Raw genomic sequence first — 21,259 nt, forward strand, 5'->3', positions numbered from 1 at the left:
ATACTGGAGTGGGTAGCCCTTCCCTTCTCCAGGGGGTCTTCCCAACTCAGGGATCAAACCCAGGTCTCCCACATTGCAGGCTGATTTTTACCAGCTAAGCCACGAGGGAAGCCCAAGAATACTAGAGTGGGTAGCTTATTCCTTCTCCAGTGGATATTCCCAACCCAGGAATCACTGGTTATACATTAATTAATACCCTAGTTTATATATCAGGGACCTCTCAGGTGGCTCAGATGGTAAAGAATCTGCCTGTAATGCAGGCGACCCAAGTCCAGTCCCTGGCGTGGACAAACTCTTTTGGTCAGAAGTCTTTTGCTGGACAAGACCATCTCTCTTACCTTGCCTTTGAAAAAAATAATTTTATGTATTTATTTTTGGCTGGACTGTATCTTTGTTGCTGCGCAGGCTTTTCTCTAGTTTTGGCGTGCAGGGGCTATTCTCTCATTGTGGTGGACGGGTTCTCATTGCGATGGCTTCTCTTGTTGCAGAGCATGAACTCTAGGGCGCTTGAGCTTCAGTAATTGGGGCCCGTGGGCTCAGTAGTTGCTATTCCCAGGTTCTGGAGCACAGGCTCAGTGGGGGCTGAGTTGCTCCTCAGCATGTGGGATCTTCCCCGATCAGGGACTCAACCCTCCTCTCCTGTACTGCTGCTGCTGCTGCTAAGTCGCATCAGTCGTGTCTGACTCTGTGCGACCCCATAGACAGCAGCCCACCATGCTCCCCCATCCCTGGGATTCTCCAGGCAAGAACACTGGAGTGGGTTGCCATTTCCTTCTCCAATGCATGAAAGTGAAAGTGAAGTCGCTCAGTCGTGTCCAACTCTTAGCGACCCCATGAACTGTAGCCTTCCAGACTCCTCTATCCATGGGATTCTCCAGGCAAGAGTACTGGAGTGGGGTGCCATTGCCCTCTCCGGTCTCCTGCACCGGCAGGCGGATTCTTTACCGCTGAGCCACGAGGGAAGCCCTCCCTGTGCCTTTTTCTTTATCCTCTTTAACACTCTTCTTCCTATCCCCTTCTTCTCCCCCTCCCTACCCCAACAGAAATTAGCATAAACTCATTGCTGCTTTTCCCATTTGTCTTTGGAGTGCAGACTACTATCTTTTGTTGTTACATTTATGTGATTCTGCTCCTTATTTTTATCTGTGTTTGAAGTGGGAGCATGTGAAAGTCGTTTTAGGATTACCATTTTATTGCCATATTCTTGGACCACTTGAAAAGTCTCCTTTATACTCAACAGTACTTTTTTAACATGAGAGTATATTTGCATTGCAGTAATACAGCAATCATGAGAAACGCTGGACTGGAAGAAGCGCAAGCTGGAATCAAGATTGCTGGGAGAAATATCAATAACCTCAGATATGCAGATGACACCACCCTTATGGCAGAAAGTGAAGAGGAACTCAAAAGCCTCTTGATGAAAGTGAAAGTGGAGAGTGAAAAGTTGGCTTAAAGCTCAACATTCAGAAAACGAAGATCATGGCATCCGGTCCCATCACTCCATGGGAAATAGATGGGGAAACAGTGGAAACAGTGTCAGACTTTATTTTTTTGGGCTCCAAAATCAGTGCAGATGGTGACTGCAGCCATGAAATTAAAAGACGCTTACTCCTTAGCATATTCAAAAGCAGAGACATTACTTTGCCAACAAAGGTCCGTCTAGTTAAGGCTATGGTTTTTCCTGTGGTCATGTATGGATGTGAGAGTTGGACTGTGAAGAAAGCTGAGCACTGAAGAATTGATGCTTTTGAACTGTGGTGTTGGAGAAGACTCTTGAGAGTCCCTTGGACTGCAGGGAGATCCAATCAGTCCATTCTGAAGGAGATCAGCCCTGGGATTTCTTTGGAGGGAATGATGCTAAAGCTGAAACTCCAGTACTTCGGCCACCTCATGTGAAGAGTTGACTCATTGGAAAAGACTCTGATGCTGGGAGGGATTGGGGGCAGTAGGAGAAGGGGACGACAGAGGATGAGATGACTGGATGGCATCACTGACTTGATGGACGTGAGTCTGGGTGAACTCTGGGAGTTGGTGATGGACAAGGAGGCCTGGCATGCTGCGATTCATGGAGTCACGAAGAGTCGGACATGACTGAACGACTGAACTGAACTGAATACAGCAATCATTAGAGTATAAAGAAAGGTTGAAACACATGTGAACCAAATTGGAAATCAAGCACAATACTAGGCTTTACAGTGAAGGCACTGGGATTATTTATCTAGGGAAACAAATATTATGGACAATAAGCACACAACAGTCCCTTGTTCTTATATGGCGCCTCATTAGTTTTCTATTGCTAGTAAAAAATGCCCTACATTGTGCCAAGCACTATGCCAAATATTTCACATATCTCTCATAAGCTTCATTTAGACTTTCTAACATCCCTGAAAACCAGGTTGTATCTGCAACTGAGATGCACGGATTAGGAACTGCCCTGAAATAACGTGCGTGTGCACGTTCAGTCATGGCCAGTGCTTTGCAACTCTATGAACTGTAGCCGGCCAGGCTCCTCTGTCCATGGGATTTCCCAGGCAAGAGTACTGGAGCGAGATGCCATTTCCTACTCCAGGGGTTCTTTCTGACCCAGGGATCAAACTTGAGTCTCTTGCATCTCTTGAATTGGCAGGCAGATTCTTTACCACTGGACCACGTGGGAAGCTCTCCCTGAAATAATACTCTTAATACTAGTCTAGATCAAAGTTTAAGCTTCTTCCCCACAAGGGAACATTGCTCGACTGTAAGATGTGGATTATACTAGAAGGGAGGACTGTTTTGGTCAAGATAACTATGTTACAGAAGACAGCCTTACCCATACCCTGCTCTTAAAATAAAAGAGGCCACTCACAGACTTAAGGCCAAGTCAGGCTTTGCAGGATCTGGGGCCAGAAAGAGTTCTCTCTCCATCCTTCTCTCTCCCTCCCTCTCCCCCTTGCCCTCTGTGTGTGTGTGTGTGTGTCTGTTTGTGCACATGTACACATGTGTGACTTTTCTGTTGGGAGAGCCTCACCATCAGAGAATTCATTCATTCATTTCTTCAACAAGTATTTGAGTTCCTATGACATGGCAACCATGGATAACCTGGACAAATAGTTCCGGCAGAATAGAGAACAGGAAAGCCTGATTGGAGAGGGTCAAAGAATGAAAAAGAAGAAATATTAGCAACAATGAATATGGAAAACTCTTTCAAGGTGTTTTGCTGTACATAAACTGGAAGGGTGGGGGAGGGGAGCATCCTACCAGCTCCACTAGGAGATGGGGAATGTGAGGGATGGGATCAATTGCACAATGGAGGGTTTAGCCTCAGAATCCCCATTGGCAGTTCATCTCCAGCAATAGGAGCGAGGCAGACTATGGCTGCTGATTACAGCTAGGGGATAGGCACAGCAGTGGTGATAAATGTGTCAGGCTGCTATAACAAATACCACAGACTTGGGGGCTTAAACAACAGACATCCATTTACTCACAGATGTGGGGGCCAGGAAGTCCAAGATCAAGGAACCAGCAGGTTTGATTCTTGGTGAGGGCTTTTTGACCTCATCTAACTTTAATTAATTCCTAAAAGCCCTACCTCCAAATACCATCACATCAGGGATTAAGGGTTCAACATATGAATCTGGGGGGATACAAGCATTCAGTCCATAGCATCGTCGAAATTGTTGTTAGATGTTCCTATATTATCATGCAAAGAAGGAAGTAAGGTTCTCAGATGAGAATGAGGATGTGGAAGTAAACTTTGGCATGTAGGAGACAATAGAAGTGTGAAAAGACTAGACATATTTGGTGTGGATGCTGAGTAGCCTGTATTTCTCCACTTATGTTCATATTGATGTAGGCACTGAGTAGAGGAGAATTTGATGAAACAACCTTAATGTAGCAAAGCAAAGAAATGAGAAAGGTGCAAGGGAGTCTAGGACGTATGGGGAGAAGTTAACATGATAACAGAATCTAAGCTGAATGAGGAGGGGAGTGAGGACATGAGGGGTTACGTGCCATTTTCATTTGGGAACTTTTTGGCCAACCCAATACATCCCAGCGAGCTGAAGAATTATGCGAGGCAGGAAACTAGAGGGAGAGAAGTGGAAAGTTAGAGAGCGGGTCAGGGTGGCAATAGGAAAGGACAAGGTCAAGGCTGACCATCAGAGTGGGTGGCTGTGGTAGAATGAAGGAAACGGTCATTGGAACTGGGGTTGAGGAACTGAGCTTCCAGGACGCTGGAAGAAGTCTTTCTGTGGATATTGAAATCACCAACATAATTCTTCAATGGATATTGAGTGGACATTGAAACCATCAGAGGCAGAGTGACCTTGAACAAGGACTCAAATCTTCAAGGAAAGAGGAGGCTAACTGGGAGACTGCAATGACCACAACAAGGAGGGAGAGTGGGTAGAGTGGTCTGATGGTTTGATGGGATGTTTAGGGAGGGACTGTGGTTTGGAAGTGGCACAAGGAATAAGGAAAACAACTGCTCTCCCTTGAAGTCCAGTGATACAAGGACTGTGCGGGAGAAACCACCTCCATTCAGGATTTCAGAGAAGGGAAGGCCCTCAGGGCAGAACCAGTGTTTATTTAGAACAGTGATTCTCAAAGCGTAGTTAAGGAACCCCAGAGAGCCTCTAAAACCCTGTCAGAGATCCATAAGCCAAAAAGTATTTTCATCGTAGTGTTAGGGGAGGCACACTGATTGAAACCGCCCACCCTGGCCAGGCACCATAGTAACCTTCTGCATGAGCTGTTTTATGACAGGAGATCCTGATAAGGAATACGGAACTAATAAGCCATCACCAACCGGAAGAGTTCGGGAAAGGTCTAAAGAAGACATCGTGTGTCCGTCCACTTCCCAGAATCCCTCTCGGTAGCATCCATCTTGGCTGAGCCATGCGTGCGCCACCAGGAAAGACTCTGAATTAGAATGATTGGCCAAAGACCACCCGGAAACTAATCCCATCACCATAAAACCCGAGACTGCGAGCCACGCAGCAGAGCAGTTCTCCTGGGTTCCCTTACCCTATTGCTCTCCACCCGGGTGCCCTTTCCCAGTAAAATCTCTTGCTTTGTTAGCAGATGTGTCTCCTTGGACAATTCATTTCCGGGTGTTAGACAAGAGCCCAGTTTCGGGCCCTGGAAGGGGTCCCCCTTCCTGCAACAGTAGCACTAAGATACTATTTGCCTCTTTGCTCTCATTCTATCACAAATCTACAGTGGAATTTTCCAGAGGCTACATGATGTGTAATAACATGACAGATTGAATGCAGGAGTGTAGAAGAATCCAGCTGTCTTCCATTAAGCTGGAAGTTAGAGAGATTTGCAGAAATGTAAAACAATGCCATTCTTCCCGGGACTGAAAAAATGTATATGTATAGCTATTTTTCATAAAATATGTGATGGTTCTACTACAGTTATTTTTAAATTAAATGTTGTATTTCAAATCCAGTATTTATAGATCTAACAAATACAAAAAAGGGTTTTTTTTTGGGGGGGCGGGCATCCCAAATACTTTTTAAGAGTGCCCTGAAACCAAAATGTTTGAAAACTACACAATTAGGGCATAAAGGCTAATGAAATGTTCAGAGAAATTGAAGACAAAGGGTATTTTTGCTGATGATGAACTGTGGCTTCTAGACCATACAACAAAAGGTTTGGGGGAATGGGGAAGGCCTGGGAGCAGGTGAGAAATAGGAATAGAAAAAAGTGTGATGATGACAATCTGGAGGATTAACAGTGATCTTGAGTCCTGGCTCCTCATGTTGAAGGCAGAGAGTGGTGTGAGTGTTACCAGGAAGTCAGGAGCACACGGAGCCAGACCTTGCTGTGGGATGAATGAAGCTGACTTAGCATCACAACATAGTTTGAATTTTTAGAGGGCAGTCTGTTAGGTACTCCTCACCTACCTACCGCAGGCGGTCCTGGGGGTGGAGATCACCAGTTATAGGATGATTGGCTACCCAGCCCTGCAGAATCTGAAGTGTGTGATGGTTCTTGGACAAGGATGTATGGTCTGCACACGCATTCTCAAATGCCTGTGATAATAATGGAGGAAAAAAAATTGCGGGGGGAACAACTTTGGATATTTCTTTGGAATACTGAATTGTTTCAAAGTCACTTCTGTCTGAAGGTGTGGAGATGGATTGAGTGAGTGCTGATCCTACTTTATGACACAAAACTTGGGGTATGTGGTTTATCATGCGTGTCTTCCTTTACTTCTGGAGGCAAAAGACTTCCGAGAAGTGCATCGGGCAACAACGTCAGCATCTTTGGAGGTGGTCATGGTGAGTGGGTTGATGTATGTCTCACATTCTTAACTCTGCAGAGAAAATTCAGACATGGGTCTGCACCAATGGTTGGTTGGTAGAGGATCTAGCCCAAACAAATTTTTTTTTTAATTAATTATTTATTTATTTTTGGCTGCACTGGGTCTTCATTGCTCTCTCGTGTTGTGAGCGGGGCTACTCTCCAGTTGCCGTGCATGGGCTTCTCATTGAGGTGGCTTCTCTTGTTGCAGAGCATAGGCTCTAGGGCATGCAACCTACAGCAGTAGCATCACACGGGCTCGGTAGCTGTGGCACATGGACTGAGTTGCCCCTTGGCAAGTGGAATCTTCCCGAGCCAGGGACCGAACCCATGTCCCCTGCATTGGCAGGCAGATTCTTAATCACAACAACCAGGGAAGTCCTAGCCCAAACAATCTTAAGTTCAAGTTCAAGTTTAGTCTTAAGTTCAAGTCTGCCCTATTGCACAAGTCCCAGAAGACATCATTCACACTGTGGTCTAAGTGACTGATGCTTTTTCCCGTTATGTAATACAGAAGCTGTGATGTGAGACGCTTCTCTGTGCATGTCCATATCTTACTTCCACATTGCTTCCTCTATCATCTTTTTGTTATAGTCTCAACATGTCAATTTATTGCATTTAAAATGTGTTTAAATGGTGCCATGTTTGGAGGATGTGTTCAACGAGAGCATTTATTTCCCTATTCCCTCCCACCAAAATGTGTGCAGGGACATAAATCAATTTCCCTCTCTATTGGATAATTCTCATCAGCCTTTAAAACATGCCTTGCTATTTATCACCCATTTGAAAATTAAATGTCAGACAATCAAACCAACAAACTGTCTTTTGATTCTGTATCTTCCAGGTACAGACCCATTTCTCTGCTCCCCTTTATAACAACTAACAACTCTTTGAAAGAGTTGTTAGTATTCCCGTCTCCACTTTCTTTCTCTTTCCAGCTCACTTTGATGGAATTTCCTTCCATTCCACTCCCCTGAAAGAACCCTTATCAAGATCAGCATCAGCCTACATCTTGCCAAAGAAACATTAACTCTGTTTTCATTTTAACTCACTTTTTGACAGTGTTGAACATACTTGATCAATCCTTCCTTCTTTGTACATCTTCTTGAAGTTTCTGTATCACACTTTCTAGGATTTCCCTGTCTTGTTAGAAACGCATTTCTTTCTATTCTGCTGGTTTCTCCTCTTTTACTAGACTGCTCTATTCTTCCCAATTTCTCTTCTCCATCCATACTCTCCAAGGCCTCACACCTGGCCCTTGGTTTCCAGTGCCATCTATATACACTGAGAGGTCTCATATTTCTCTCTCTAACCCTCAATGCCATCTCATATATTCCAGTGTCCGTTTGACATCTCTGCTTGGCTCTCACTTTAGGCATTTCAAACATAACATGGCTAAAGCAGAACTACTAATTCTCCTTCTAACCTCACCCTCCATCCCATCCTTCCCATCCCAGTAGTTGGTATCACTCTCCATCCCATTGCTCTAACAAAGAGTGGAAGATATCCCATGATGCTTGTCATTTCTTCATACATCCATCAGAAAATCCCATCATCTCTAATGTTTTACAAATACTATTGCTTCAAACCTAATCCAAGCTTCATAACCTCTTCTTTGGTTTACTGCACTCACCTCCTTAAAAGGACTGCCAGTCCCTCACTTCTGCTACTTTCCTGGTTTATCCACCATGTATTACCCAGAGGGATCTTTCTAACACAGGAATCAGATCACATCACATCCTACCTTCTAAAACCTTCCAGTAACTTTCCACTGTGACCCAACTCTTACCATGACTTATCAGGTCCAATATGATCTGACCTTGATCTTTTTTTCCTGGACCTGTTTGCTGGGCTTCAACCATCCTGCCCTTCTTTTCAGTCCCCCTAATTTGTCAGACTTCTTCTCGACTCAAGGCATCTACACTGGCCATTTCTCCTTTTGGAACATTCTTCTGTTCCTATGTCTGCCTCTTGTTATCATCTTTTCAGCCTTTTTTTTTTCCCTTGGCCACACCACGTGACATGTGGGATCTGAGTTCCCTGACCAGGGACCAAAACTACTCCCCCAGTAGAGGAAGCATGGATTCTTAACCACTGGAGCATCAGAGAAGTCCCCCTCTTGTTGTCATTTAAATCTCAACTCCAGAGCTACCTTCTCTGAGAGACCATGCCTGATAACCATAGATAAAGCATTTCTCTTCTTCCCTCCAAATGACCCTAATGCCTCATTTGAGCCTCATCATAGCACAGATCAATACCTGAAATTACATGAAGTCGCCTCTATGTTCGTTCCCATGTTTATTGTTTTCTGTTCCTTGACAGTAGATGTTTCGTCTTTCTGGTTCACTGTAGCCTTCCCAGTATCTGACAACAATAAGTGATGGATCAATATTTGTCCACCAACTGATTAGTCTGGAATTGTGGGAAGGAATAATTGAAATCTGGATTATCCAGGGAAAATTTGTGTAGGATTGCTAAAGTTCTTTTCACTTTTAAGACTGGCTCATTCAAGTTATTCTCAAAATACCTTCAGAATTACATACCAGCCCCTTGAGAATTCCTGGTGGCTCAGACAGTAAAAGAATCTGCCTGTAATGCAAGAGACACGGATTCAATCCCTGGGTTGGGAAGATCCCCTGGAGGAGGAAATGGCAACTCACTCCAGTATTCTTGCTTGGAGAATTCTAAGGACAGAGGAGACTGGTGGGCTACAGACCGTGGGGTCCCAAAGAGTCAGACACGACTCAGTGACTAACACTTTCACTTTTACCCTTTAGAATGAAGGAGAGGCACTTCCCAATACTAAAAGACAAAAATAATTGGAAAAAAACACAACATAACAGAAACAGCCCATTGCTATCAAGAAAAGAATGAAAAGACAAAGACAATTTTTTGTGTCATCCAAAATTCTTTCAATACACAGACTTTAAGTTTCTCAGTATTACCGTGGAAGTTAAAAAGAGAATAGAAAGCAGGCAAGATTTCTCATTTGTGTGCTAAGTCCTCCTGCTGTAACAAAGGTCACTGATTTTACACCCTGGTGTTAGATCAGATGCTGAGCTTATTTTTCAAATGATCCTGTTTTTATGGATGGTGCAGTGCTGTGGATATATGTATATTGAGGGCTTACGCAAGTTCTATATCTAGACTGGTATTTATCATGAGTAACTACATTAACTCATTTTATGACCTGAGCTCTAAGGACCTGAAAAACTGTGTTCTGATACTGCCTATGCCCGGGCACCTACCTGTGCTCCTCACAAGCTCTGTACCTGGCATTAGCAAAAGACTTTGGAATTTATGGGCCTCTAATTTTCTATCTACAAAGAGGAGAAAACTTATAAAAGGACATGATCTTTCTCTTCATTGGAAGACTTCTATAATATGATATGAAACTTTGAGGTGTCATGGAAGGAGGTCTGAATTAGAAATCAGACCTTAAACACCTAAATTCAACAGACATTTATTTTATTCCTATTGAATACCAGATCCTTAAGGTACTAACTGCTGTGATTCTGTAAATTGAAGCAATTTAATTATAATTTAGAGATGAAAGCACTTAATCAGAACAAGAGGGAGTACAGTATAGAAGAGGAGCCCTGAATTGGCATTGCCTGCCCTGTCTTTTCTTGCTTGTGTGTAATTTTAGACGAGTCACCTAACCCTTCTTGAACTTGGTCTGATTAGGCTTTGGGGGTAGAATGGGGTAGAATGAGTGATGGAGTTGGGAAGGGCAGGCATTGTCATGGGAACCGAGGAAAGTAGAAAGAACAGGCTTTCTGAAAGAGCAGAACTGGATGGTGGCTTTGGTCCCAAGGCAACCCTAGCGAAGGTCTCAGCTGCTCCCCATCTTGATGCTCACTCACCTCCATATCTACCCCATCGCTTCCTCTCCCTCAGCAGCATTCAAACTCTGCAATTCCAAGCAAAGTTTTGTTTAGAAATGGGTTCTTTTGCTGGGAGAAAAATGGTTTGAACTCTAGCATAAATTCTGCTGACTCAGACCTCTGGGCCCTCTGACAATATGCCAGCATCCCTTTTCTAGCTGCATCCGGGTGCCAGAGAAGTGGGTGAAGCAGGCTGGGAATAAGAGAAGCAGAGAGTAGGGAGTGGCTGGGATTGTGCAAAGTGGAAAGTGCACGCCCTGTTTAACAGAAGAGAAGGACCGTGGCACCAGCTAATTGGGGCTGTGCAGGCCTCCACCATGGACAATGCCAGGTTGTCCAGAGTTTTCAAGGCAAGCTGAAAATCCATATTTTTGCATAAAGTTTTCTGATTTTTACATGTTGGCAAGTGATTTAAAAAGTGTTGACACCACAAGGTTTAAACAGGTTCATCTAATATATATCTAGTTAGTCTACAGACAGCCAATCTGCAGTGACTAGACACTAGAGTTCAGATAAAGTCATGACATTTCAGTTTTTGTTCTGGATACTGCTACTGCTAAGTCGCTTCAGTCGTGTCCGACTCTGTGCGACCCCATAGACGGCAGCCCACCAGGCTCCGCCATCCCTGGGATTCTCCAGGCAAGAACACTGGAGTGGGTTGCCATTTCCTTCCCCAGTGCTTGAAAGTGAAAAGTGAAAGTGAAGTCGCTCAGTTGTGTCCGATTCTTTTCAACCCCATGGACTGCAGCCCACCAGGCTCCTCCATCCATGGGATTTTCCAGGCAAGAGTACTGGAATGGGGTGCCATTGCCTTCTCCGGTTCTGGATACTAGCTACATGTATGTCTGTGTGTGTGTGTTTATATTCTTGATATGGACACCGATTCACTCAGTATACTTTTTGAGGCCAGAGTTTCTCAGTGAAGTTTGTCACAGAGTTTGGCTACTTTTGGGTCAGGGCCCACTGAGGCTGCTTAAGGCCTACCCTTTCAGCAGGAAACTTGATTGGACCAGTTTCCACTTTAGAAGCTGTGGCCATGGTAAACTGTGTACCTGATATATCTAATAAAGAATGAGAATTTTCTCCTCCATAAATGAATGTTTAAATAGAATAAACTGTATTAGTTTCTCCTAACAAAATTCTATTTCTTAATAAGAAAAGGCAATGTTCCATTGACATTTAGTTAGAATTTTGGTGAAAATTTGAGTGGTAACAAGTATAATATATTGGTATCAATGGGCCTTAGAGCAAAGCTCTCATTTGCACCAAAATGTTGGCTCCTTCTAATTTTTAGAAATTTCTGTTTACAAAATTAGCAACTTCTTAGAGTTGAAGACTCTAACCTTTTTAAACCTTCCTTCCAATCCTTGAATACTCTTTTATGGCATCCCCACCATGCTGGCATCACCTGTATTGTGAATATTTCTCTTTACCAGGGAGTGTGCTTCTTTTGGAGGGAGCCTCTTTTATTCTCAGATAGGCCCAGTAATTACGTTTTTTCTTACTGCACAGAGCACAGCCCACCACAGGCAACCAGTACAGCATACATTTGCTAGATGAAATCTGTTCATGAATTCTAGTAGAAAATATGCCAGGCACTCTCCTAGGATTTTGGATAATATCAGTGAACAGAACAAATCCAGGTTCTTGAAGAGCTGATGTTCTGGTCTGGAAACAGGAGGTGATGGGAGAGATAATTTGTTGTTGTTCAGTTGCTAAGTATGCCCGGCTCTGCAACCCCACGGAGACTGCATGCAGCACACCAGGCTTCCATATACTTCACCGTCTCCCAGAATTTGCTCAAATTCACGTCTGTTGAGTTGGCGATGCCATCCAACCTTCTCATCCTCTAAATTTTTAAAAAAATAAGTCACATAAAATGTTACATGGTAATAGATGGAAAAAGAAAAAGTAGAGTTGAATGAGGGGGATTGGGAGGGAAGAGTGAGTTACAATTTTAAATAGACTGAATAGGGAAGCCCTCATTGAACAAAGACTCCCTTTCCATTTCCAGACCTGCAGAATAATAACAGTAATAATAAGAGTGTCTGTTGAATCTCAGCAGAGATTCTAAGCACTTTCTCTGTACGAATTCGTTAAAGCCTCATAACAAGCCTGAGATAGCTACTACTTTTATCCTCATTTGCATAGGCGTAAACTGAAGTGTAGTGGTTAATAACTTGGCTAATATTCTGCAACTAGTCAGAAAGGGTGGTTGACTACCCTTGACCTCTGGTTCCAGGCTTTGGCTCCTGACTGCTCTACACAACTGCTTTTTTCTTTTTTTAATTTTTTACTGGAGTATAGTTGATTTATAATGTTGTGTTAGTTTCAAGTATACAGCAAAGTGAATCAGTTATACATAAACATATATCTACTTTTTTAGATTCTTTCCTCATATAGGCCATTATAGAGCATTAAGTAGAGTTCCTTGTGGTATACAGTAGGTCCTTATTAGTAATCTATTTTTTTTTTTTTTGCTTCTCTAGCCTACTGACTTTGATTGATAGTTCATTTAAAAAAATGTTAATATATATATTTTATTGTAGTTGACTTACAATGGTTCAGGTGTACAGCAAAGTGATTCAGTAATATGTATACACATATATTATTTTTCAGATTATTTTCCATTATAGGTTATTACAAGATATTGGCTATAGTTCCCTGTGCTATATAGTATATCTTTGTTGCTTGTTGTGTATCTTTTTTTTTTTTAGTTAGAAACCTAGCATTCTATTCATACTAAGTCAAACAGGTAGAATCAAGATTGTCATAAATTTTTTAGCTAGGCAAAAATTCATGTTTTCTAAAATACATATATTATACATACTATATATATGTATACAAAAGCTTTTCTACTGCACTTGATAAAGGCTTGAGAAAAAACATCTAATAAAACAGAAGAGATGGAGAAATTGGAAAACATAAACTAAATGAAATGGGAGCACTGAATATGAAATAGAAAAAGTCAGTGTAACTTTGGCTGCATTTCCCAGACCCCCTCATTGACCACTGCCCTCTCAAGCGTTCTGATCCCAGACACGTGCTTTGTCCAGTCTATTTCATTGTCTTTGATTCCTGGGATGGGATTTAAAGTCTCTTCATCACGCTGAGGTTTGCTGAGAACACTTTAGCTTTATCAGATATCTCTGGACAAGGGGAGCACCCCGAGCTTCATGAAACCCCTTTTGGGCACATTCTGACCAGCAACCTTTTCATAAGGTCACAGTGCTCAAAATAAACACGAATTGTTTTCTCAGTTTTGACATAAAAAGACATCTTTTTTTCAGCAAATGTCACTGTGGTTTCAAAGCCTAAGTGTGATGTGTGAACAAGCCCATTTGTAAAGTATTTCCTGCTCAGCCATAGGGTGAAATTATGCAAGCCAGTGAGTCCTGAGAACAGCTGCATCAAATTCTTAACACCTGCAAAAGAAAAACAGTTTTGAAAATAGTTTTTCATTGTTTTTAATTTGGGGATCGGTTGGCTTTCTGTTGTTTCAAACTCTGAAGGACCCTCCAATTCACTAAACCTTCAGCAGTAAAGAGAAGTGAGAAACTGAAAAAAAAAAGTTTACCAAATCTAAGGTAGAGACCTCACTGGAATTACATTGCCATTAATGCACTTAACTTCTGGAATGGCCTGAAGATTGTCCCTTCAAGCAATGACAGAAGTCCCAGGCTCCAGTCCTCCACTGAGACATAGAATCACCCCCTTGGCATCCTGGTAGAGTTTCTTTTCGTGGAGGTGGGGTGGGGGTGGGGTGGGGTCTCCTCTTGTGTGAGGGAAGCGCAGCGCCAAGCTCCCATGACCTGTTGCATCCTCTCCAGCTTTTCAAGTGTTGAATTTCCTGAAATTGTTGCACTGGATCGAAGTGCAGGCGACCCCTTCCCCTTGCATCACCCCCTCTCCCTAGCCGAGTGAGAGTTGCTGCTGGGGAGGAGCAGTGGGATGGGGTGAGGTGGGGAGGAGCAGTGGGATGGGGTGCGGTGGGGTGCGAGCTGCTGGAGAGAAACTAAAGCGATGAGCACAGGACAGGAAAAGTGGGAGGAGGAGGAGCGGGGGGCGGTGGGAGGAGGAGGGGGAGGTCGTAAGATGAGCGAGGAGGGAAACGTGTCACCAGCTTGGGTCCGGGAGCTCCGCCGCCACCGCGACTGTGGACTCGCGCCGGAGAGGACTTGAGGCTGGACAGGACCCCGCAGAGCCGGGAGAGGAAAGAGGAAAGGGAGCTGGGCACCGCGCGGTGGCGAGAGCCATCCAGGTCGCTCTTTGCTCGCGGGTGAGAAAACTTTCTCGGGAAGACCGGAAACTTTTCCCTAGGCGCGCAGAGTCTGGGGCGGAGGCGAGCTGCGGGGGTGCGTTGACTCGAGGTGACTCGGGAGGGGCTGGAGCCTTAGGCTCAGCAGTGGCACGGGATTGAGAACACAATCGCCGGGCACACCGGGCACAATCCGGCGGGGCTCGCGGAGGGAGCTTGGGGAAAGCGTTACATCTGGGGGCAACCGGGTGGGGGCTCTCGCGTGGTTAAGGGTCCTCGGATCCGACGCTGCAGGCGGGCACGGAGGACGGGGCTCGCGACCACCGTGGGCGGTCGGGGAAGGGAGGAACGTTCCCCGCGTCGGTGGCTTAGGGTGGGCGAGGGACGCTGCCGATCTTAGGACCCAGGCTGTGCCTGGAGATCGAAAAAAAAAGTTTGCTTGTCGGTCTCTCTCGTTCTTCCCTTTGGCCGTTTTGAGGTGCAAATCTCAAGAGCTGCCCCTACTCGGGCGCGGGCGATTTGGCGCCCGCAAACACTCCATCTTTTCCTACTATTCCCCCTTCTTTTCGGAGAGAGGCTTGGGACGGGAGGCCAGAGAAGGGAGCTGCTTTGTCCCGAGCGCCGCTGGAGTGCACGCTCCGCAGACTGCGGCGGGCCGGGGAGCACCCAGCGGAGACCTCGGCGGGGCGGGGGGCCCTCCTCGCCAGACGCATCCCCTCTCCGCAACATTTTTCCCGCCCGCCCTCGTTTTGGGGAGGCTTTCCCCTGTGCGCCTACTGTGCGCGCACGCAGAGCTCATTGCGAGCACAGGGGGGCGCTCTGGAATCTTCACTCCTGCCTCTCTATTCTGGTTCCTGCTTTCTCCTCTTTTTCCTAGGGGCGGCCGCCCAGGATCAGATCAGGTTCTGTACTTGCAAACCGTGCTTCAGGAATCGGCTCTGGGGTGCCTCCCTGGTTGGCAAAAGGGTTTTCCCCTGTTCTACCTAGCCTCCGCCTTGGGTCACATGCCACCGCCTCTTCCCCGGCGATGCCGGGAGCCCGCGTTTTGTTGGTCAGCAGTAAGGCGGTGAGTATTTATAGACACCACTGCAGTCCTGCGGTATGCAAGGTTTCAATTACTACGATGCGTCTCACAAGACGGAAGGCTCACGCGAGGTGGCTCAGAGGCACATCTGCTCCGGAGACCCACTTGGAAAAAGTTCTGGGCTGGAATCTCCAGACATTCCTGCCGGGTAGAGTTCTAGACCTATTGCCCACACGGTGCGTGCAGATCCAAACCATTGCAAAGGACCAAAGCGGTCAAGGACACCAACTCCAGATTGTCTCCATCTTCTGCACGCCTCTCCACCTCCCCCCACCCCCGCCCCCCGCCTTTTCCCCACCAAAGGGTGCTTGCTGATCAAACCTCAGAGGTGGCCCTTTTTACTTCCCTTTAGTGATCCTGACCACTGTGGGTGCAATCATGACATTTCACTGGCCTGCATGTTGCAAAATGTCATGGAACTGTGCTCTAGTAAATTGCTGGGGCGGGGGGCGGGGGGTGGGGCGCGGCGGGAGGCACTGTAACTGACAATAGGAACAGCACCTGTATCAGAAGGCGAGACTGCACTTGCAGGAACTAATTTAGCCACATTTTAAATTTAGTCTCTTGTGAGTTTCCTAGTAGGACTAAGAAAAGTGCAGCACTCCTCTCTGTGGAACCTGGCTGGTGGGTCTTCTTTGGTTGTATTGAGCCCCAGGAAATCTGACCAAGAGTGCTGTTCAGTGTTTTTATAGAATGTTGCAGATAAGGGAAACAATGCTTGGTTAATCCACAAAGTTGTCTTTGGTTTTATTCAATCCCCACCATCATCCTTTCAGTATTCCATTGATGATTGTTAGAGCCAGTACCCTCAGTAGTGTAAAAAAGAAAGGTATTAGAAATTGGTTGTTTGACCCGGCTATTTCTTGAGGACTTAGTTTAAACAAGCTTATTTCTCAATGAGGAGACTTAATTTCTTTCAGATCCAGAGGGTCATGGTTGTGTTTTTATTTCACATGGGTAAGATTTCAACAATGGTCTGTGTTTGAACATTTCAAAAATCTTGCCTTTATTTTATAAAGGGTGGGGGGACAAACACCTCTTGAAGTCTTATTATATCAGACTTTGCACTAAGAAACTTTGATATATAATTTGCACCCAAAAAATGAGATAAGTACTATAATTTCCACATGACATAGATAAGTCCACTGAGGCTTAGAGGACTTAAATTTGTCCAAAGTCATATAAGAGTCAATTTTGACTCTTCCCTGCTAGATCTATTTCTTTTGTTATTATAATCACACATAATGGCCTGCCTCTGAGAATCCTGCTCTTCTGCTTCTGCTGCTGCTAAGTTGCTTCAGTTGTGTCCAACTCTGTGCGACCCCAGAGACGGCAGCCCATCAGGCTCCCCTGTCCCTGGGATTCTCCAGGCAAGAACACTGGAGTGGGTTCTGTTTGACTGTTAAGCTAAAGTGCCTTTATTCAGAACTCCTCTACCTGTAAATGGCAGGAAGGAAGACATTAACAGATCACCCTGTTTGAGGCTTGCTACTCTAGGAGATACTTGCAAGATTAAATGGCCTTTTTAGTTTGTTTCCTCACCACCCCCCATCACTGATGCATAAAAGAATCTGGCACCCAGACTCTGACAGGATGGTTATTTTGAGACATTAGTCTGCCATCTTGGTCAGGCGACTTTCTAAATAAAGTCGTGTTCCTTGCCTTAATACCTTGCCCCTTAGATTCACTGACCTCTATGCGGCAAGCAGAGCGAGCCTGGACTCAGTAACAGGCACACACACCCTGAAGTGGAGCTGAGAATGGGTTCCAGATCTGTTACTCCAGCCTTGAAGTGCCAGCCAGCTCTGAAGATGTCTTTCCTTTCAGGGCCTCAGTTGTTGATAAGATCATTTTATAGTTGATTAACTGGTGGCTTTTCTTTCTTTCTTTTAAATATCATAGAGTGGCTCAATCACTGGGGGGGGGAAAATCCTCGTCTTATCTTTAAAAACCATCGCACTGGTATTTGAAAATTTCATTCTGGGGATCCAGACCTAATATCATAATCTTCACTTTGTTTATTAACAATGTATGTGCAGTATTTCGACCATTCATCTGTAGAAAATTTAAATCAATAAGGACTTTGTGGATTTCTTAATGAGTTCTCTATCCTAGGGAATTTGTAGGTGTGCATATGAATAGTCTCCTGTGGTCATTCCTTTTGTACTGACCTTGTACATGTAGTATACACATAAACTTGAATTGTAGCCTTTTTTCATTTCCACCATTTTTTTTTTTTTGCAGAGATAGATTGATACAGAATTGATGTGAGAAATAGTGTGAGGCCTTCTGAAAGATCTCTTCTGTGTTGTGTTCATCATTTAAAGTTGGTTCCCTAGAGTTGCCTCTATATTGCAAAACTAAATTCTTGCTAAAACCAATGCTTATAAAAACTATCATTTGTTAACTGTTTATTATAAATTAGTATTTCAGTGCCTAAGTGTTGGGAATAAAATATTTTGTGGGTTTTGTACAGGCTATGAGTTTAATAATTTGGGAACAGAGACAGTGGTACCGTGAGGAGCAGAAGGTACTGTTTTACAAGGGAAGAGTCCCCTTTGGAGCTAAGAAGAAGGTTGAGTGATGCTAAGCAATGATGGGGCATCAGCGGTGAACTTGAGTTAATTCATGGTTTGAGCAGGGGCTGGAGATTCAAGGTTTACCTTAAAACATGTACAGTTAAAGGAGCCAACTTATTTCCTGGGCAGTTACTGTGAGCTAGGTACAGTCATGGTAATGTTATTTGAACCTCTCAACAGTCAAGCAGGTAGATATTCTTTTCCCTATTTTAAGATGTGAAAAACGAAGACTCAGAGAGATTAATTACTTTCCTGATGTCACACAGCTATTAACTCAAGCCCCTTGTTCTTTCTAGTATATTCTGATATATATCCTTGAAGGCCTTCCATGAAGAACCTAGGATCCCAGGATCTCAAGAAGGTCCTAGTTGTTCACATGGAAGTTTCTGAATCAGAGCAGTGTGGTTGCATTAAAATGAGAGGACAGGGGCTGGGTGAACATTGGAGGAACTCAAGGGACAGTCTGGGTAATTCTGAGAGCAGTTATTCCATGGAAGAAGGAGAAAGGCCCAGAAGGTACTGTGACTGTAAGAATTACTGGTGCTGGTCTGGCAGGGGCTGGCTGTCACCCTGGTGGGCAGGACCTGGTGATCAGCCTGCCCAACAGGTGCTGAAACGGGAGAATGCGGGAGGAAGTACGGCCACCTCTCTTGGCCTGGCTTCTGCTGTGAAGAAGCCTCGTTAGAAGCCCCAGGTTATAGTCAATTTAAATTAGGGAGCCCCAGGTTGTCTCCGTTTTAATTGGACTTGACTCTTTGAGGTAACAGTCACCCAGTCTCTCTCTCTTTAAATATTCTTTTCTTATGCTTTGCCAGTTTATGACCTTTGTAGATCAATCCTTGGATTCCATTTAGAGAGAGAAAGAGAGAGAGAAAAAAAAATAGTAAAGGTTAGTGATTACCTAAATTGGATTAAGTTCTGTCTAGCAGCCGTTTAAAGAAATACTGCTTGCTCTTTAATTACTGTCAACTAGGAATTTAAATGGTCTATTAAATTTAAGCTGACTTTTTTTTTCCCCCTCTGATAGTTCCAACTCCTAACATATTCTGGTGATTTGGGGGCTTTTTAAATATTCTTCAAATGTGTGGAGGACATTCTCTGTCTCCTCCCTTTTAAAAATATTCCATTTCTGTAGCAGGATAATAAATGATATTATTATAAACTGGCTTCGTTACGAAGCAGAAGCTAGCAGCCCGGTTTAGCTGGCTCTGTGCTGATTGGAGAGCAAGTCAGTTATCTGAGTTCTTTGTCAGAAATGTGAGGACTCCTCTGTGAGGTTTTGGGGATGGGGTATGGCTTCCTCATTTTTCTCTGTAGTTAAAGGTTAGGTTTAAAATGAAAGTCAACCACCTTTACTCTGTGTAAGCTTTCAATCAAAAATAGGAGTGATCTTTTTGGAAGCGGGTGGTGTGTATGCTTTGAGGCTAGGTCCAGAGTGATCTGGGGTCTTCCTTGGTGGCTCAGCAGTAAAGAGTCCGCCTGCAATGCAGGAGCCACAGGAGATGCAGGTTCTATTCTTGGGTTGGGAAGATCCCCTGGAGGAGGAAATGGCAACTCACTCCAGTATTCTTGTCTGGAAAATCCCCATGGGCAGAGAGGCCTAGCTGGTTACAGTCCATAGGGTCTCAAAGAGTTGGACAAGACTGAAGCAGCTGAGCACGCACACACACATGCACGCATGCACACACACACTAGGGTGAGGTGAGTGAGCCGTCAAGGGCATGGCCCTGAGAGAGATACCTCACTCGCCCTCTTCCTACCCTGTTGCGCTTATGGGTGAACTGTGCCCAGAGGGTCCTGGAGAGCCATGGGACTCACCCTAAGATCCCTCTCCCTCTTGACTATGGCCTCTGGAAAAACCAGGTCAACATCTACCCCTGCCAATGCCCAAACAGTGTCTCATAATTATTTTATGATTTATTTTGCATATAATCATAGGCTCCAAAAAACATGTACTTACCTCTAATTCTAAGTACACCTCACCTTAATTTTGGGGGGTAAATATGAGATTTCTCTCACATACTCATCAGTGTTCTGGTTTCACTTTAGCTGGCCACCACGCACCAGCAACACCTCCAGTTTCTTGCTTCTCTCCTCATTTGTTACAGAACTGTCTTCAACTTTGCTGGCTCTTCTGGATGCAGGCCAAGTTCTGTGTTTTGTTGAAGGCATCTGTGACAACGGTTGTTTCTAGCAAATACTAGGATTAAGGGACTGCTTGGGACTGCCTTGGCCATTCGGGAACTAGAATATATGTCCATTTAGCTGAGCCTGGGAGAATACGTGAAGGAATTTGTTTTCCTCTTCTTCCCAAGGACTGGGGGCAAAAATCCAGCAAGGACTCTGATGTGCGTCTGTATTATTCTGAACTAAGCTGCCTCAAACCCTGTTACAACCTGCTCGTGACCTCAGCTGCGTAAATCCTCCGTGTAAAGCCTTTTATGCTTGTCGTTGAATTCTAAATACTCCTCTGGAACGGGTTCAGCATTATTCCCCAGGTGTCGTTGGGGGAGACCACATCAGCTGCTGCCGTCATTTTGGAGAACTCTGCTACTTGCTGGCCACTGGAGTCCACCACTCTGGCAGCTGTGTGGCCAGTTTCATTGTAAAATATCTGCTGGCAAAAGTGGTGGGTGAACATGGTTATCCCATGCAGTGTTCTGAGATCATTTAAAAAAATCTCAGCCAGCAGGATAATCAATTCCTTTCAGGCTTCAGAAAAGTCCCCAAGACACCCCCAAAGGTCAGTATCAACTTTGCAGACAAGTGGTGGTAGTGGTTTAGTTGCTAAGTCATGTCCGACTCTTGCGATCCCGTGGACTGTAGCCTGCCAAACTCCTCTGTCTGTGGGATTCTCCAGGCAGGAACACTGGAGTGGGTTGCCATTGCAGACGAGAAAGTTGTACAAAGAGGTCATATGTTGGTCCTGGTTGGCGTCTCGGAGATAGTGCAGGACAGGGATTTGAGATCTGGATTGAGCTGGATTTGAGATCAGAGATTGCCATGGGCAAGCAGTCTGACCTGGGGCCAATTACTCACTGTAGCTGTCTACAAAATAACGCGATTGGTCTCCTGCGAAGGTTCCTTCCTGTGCAAAAATTCCGACATGGCCAAGGAAGCCTGGTCTAGGGCTGTGCTTCTCCAGGTATATGCAGATCACCCA

At 44.7% G+C, this 21,259-nt stretch overlaps 1 protein-coding gene across 1 annotated transcript in view; it reads left to right on the top strand.

The window, feature by feature from the left end:
• Positions 1-14,282: 14,282 nt before the first annotated feature.
• Positions 14,283-21,259, top strand: part of PRR5L (proline rich 5 like) — a 79,919-nt gene continuing 72,942 nt past the window's right edge. The window contains exon 1 of the mRNA XM_055547773.1: positions 14,283-14,454. The gene's annotated coding sequence lies outside the window, so the exon portion shown is untranslated. The remainder of the gene's footprint in view (positions 14,455-21,259) is intronic.

The sequence above is a fragment of the Bubalus kerabau genome, chromosome 15 (genome assembly GCF_029407905.1).
Source record: "Bubalus kerabau isolate K-KA32 ecotype Philippines breed swamp buffalo chromosome 15, PCC_UOA_SB_1v2, whole genome shotgun sequence".
In the NCBI taxonomy this organism is placed as follows: Eukaryota; Metazoa; Chordata; class Mammalia; order Artiodactyla; family Bovidae; genus Bubalus; species Bubalus kerabau.